Genomic DNA, 2735 nt, shown 5'->3' with positions numbered 1-2735 from the left:
TGCTCAGATAAATGCATATTGGAAGATAGCTACATACCATGCTGCTTCCGTCTGCTAAAGATCTGTACAAACTGTGTTTGTATTAATAAAGCCCTAAATAGGGATGATTTCAAGTAAGGGACTACCCCCTGACTGAGATCTAGCCCTGATAGTTCAAGTCCGTCTTAGAGATAGAGGTGAGATATAAACACAATGGAGTGTTGAGAATAAGTGAAAATGGTGATCCTGCTGTTAGTGTTATCTCACAGGGAATATGGCCTTCCTACTGCACTGGGTATTCCCTAGTGGTCGCCCAACTAGGTACTGACCTAGCCCACCTCCGTTTAGCTTCCAAGATCAGACGAGATTGGGCGTGAGCGTAGGGGTATGGTAGTAGGAAGATTTGCCCTGTGCCACTAATGAGAGTGCACCGAAACAGAAAATGGATTGCCCTCTGAGAGGGGAATGGAAGAAAGAAGATGGAGAAGGATAGATATTAGAGCGTGAATCTGCTGTCCTCGTTAGACGGGAGAAACGTGTCTCCTGGGGGACACGTTCACCAGAATCGTGGATGAGAGTTCACGGAAAAAAGAAATAGATGGAAAAAGAGAAAGAGAAAGAGAGGAAATTACATGGATATTGGAACCACTGTGATAAATATTGCAATATCGAGCAAAAACCAATCATGCCGTGTGAAAATTTGAGAATATTATTAACACTGAGGATATTTGGGCAGGAGGAAAAGAGATATTAAAGGACCTCCTGCTTAAGGTCACAATACCGGCGGAGGACTTGGTGCACAATCACACACCACTGCTAGTCCTAAAGTATGTGCCTTAAATTGTACAGTAGGACGCCAGTAATAGTGAGGACCCCAATAGTCAACTTTCAACACACTAGATCATATGCCCAAAGGCATATTAGGTTATACTGAATTCGGTCAATGGAACCACATGCAGTTTGTAAATTATCAAATTGTCAATACAATAGGTCATATATCAAAGACCTATTTTGGTTATACTGATTTCAGTCTTCAGACACATATGCAATTTGTCAGAAAAATATGATATACACAGGGCTCAACAGGGTTATAACAGAGTGAAATCATGAAAAAACACACAGTTTGAGATTTTAAAGCAGATTTGGCTGCGTGACCACACAAAATTATATGTGTATGCCTGAGGAAACCTGCATTCATTCAATGAGGGGTTTTACCCGCATCTAACAAAGTAAAGATGAAAACATCAAAGATAATATTGGTAAAATAAAACATGGTTACATATCATTTGAAGCTTGACTATGATGCCCCTGGAAAGATCCAGTAGTGGTATGCGGCAAAGAGGTGTCACCTGTTGAGCCCTGTGTATATCATATTTTTCTGACAAATTGCATATGTGTCTGAAGACTGAAATCAGTATAACCAAAATAGGTCTTTGATATATGACCTATTGTATTGACAATTTGATAATTTACAAACTGCATGTGGTTCCATTGACCGAATTCAGTATAACCTAATATGCCTTTGGGCATATGATCTAGTGTGTTGAAAGTTGACTACTGGGGTCCTCACTATTACTGGCGTCCTACTGTACAATTTAAGGCACATACTTTAGGACTAGCAGTGGTGTGTGATTGTGCACCAAGTCCTCCGCCGGTATTGTGAACTTAAGCAGGAGGTCCTTTAATATCTCTTTTCCTCCTGCCCAAATATCCTCAGTGTTAATATTCTCAAATTTTCACACGGCATGATTGGTTTTTGCTCGATATTGCAATATTTATCACAGTGGTTCCAATATCCATGTAATTTCCTCTCTTTCTCTTTTTCCATCTATTTCTTTTTTCCGTGAACTCTCATCCATGATTCTGGTGAACGTGTCCCCCAGGAGACACGTTTCTCCCGTCTAACGAGGACAGCAGATTCACGCTCTAATATCTATCCTTCTCCATCTTCTTTCTTCCATTCCCCTCTCAGAGGGCAATCCATTTTCTGTTTCGGTGCACTCTCATTAGTGGCACAGGGCAAATCTTCCTACTACCATACCCCTACGCTCACGCCCAATCTCGTCTGATCTTGGAAGCTAAACGGAGGTGGGCTAGGTCAGTACCTAGTTGGGCGACCACTAGGGAATACCCAGTGCAGTAGGAAGGCCGTATTCCCTGTGAGATAACACTAACAGCAGGATCACCATTTTCACTTATTCTCAACACTCCATTGTGTTTATATCTCACCTCTATCTCTAAGACGGACTTGAACTATCAGGGCTAGATCTCAGTCAGGGGGTAGTCCCTTACTTGAAATCATCCCTATTTAGGGCTTTATTAATACAAACACAGTTTGTACAGATCTTTAGCAGACGGAAGCAGCATGGTATGTAGCTATCTTCCAATATGCATTTATCTGAGCATAAAATAAGATCTGAACATTTCTAAAAAAAAATTCAGCAAATACATTCTTTGTTTCATCTTTGGAATGCTATTATCCATTTATGTTAAAATTAATTACTGATTTTTTCCTTGTGCTGAGTTCCCATTTATTTTATGAGTAGAAATAAAGATTTGACTATATTTTTATACACATCACTAATCAATAGACAACATGATACAACAAGAGTGCGCCCAAACAAGAGTCATACTTTTTCCTCCTTTTGTTACATTTTGCCTTCTTTTTGACTCTGGGCGCACCACCATATGGACAGATGGGAATAATGTTTATTTAATATTATTGTCCGATTTTTGGTTTAAGTATCATTATCTCA

The 2735-nt window shown here is 39.9% G+C and overlaps 2 pseudogenes; one reads left to right on the top strand and one right to left on the bottom strand.

Moving 5' to 3' along the window:
- Nucleotides 1-259: 259 nt before the first annotated feature.
- On the bottom strand, nt 260-378 carry LOC134895560 (5S ribosomal RNA; annotated as a pseudogene).
- Nucleotides 379-2006: 1628 nt separating this feature from the next.
- On the top strand, nt 2007-2125 carry LOC134895558 (5S ribosomal RNA; annotated as a pseudogene).
- Nucleotides 2126-2735: the final 610 nt, after the last annotated feature.

Source organism: Pseudophryne corroboree, chromosome 3 (assembly GCF_028390025.1).
Source record: "Pseudophryne corroboree isolate aPseCor3 chromosome 3, aPseCor3.hap2, whole genome shotgun sequence".
NCBI classification, from domain to species: Eukaryota; Metazoa; Chordata; class Amphibia; order Anura; family Myobatrachidae; genus Pseudophryne; species Pseudophryne corroboree.
The sequence above is the reverse complement of the archived record's forward strand: the minus strand, read 5'-3'. Positions and strand labels throughout refer to the sequence as shown.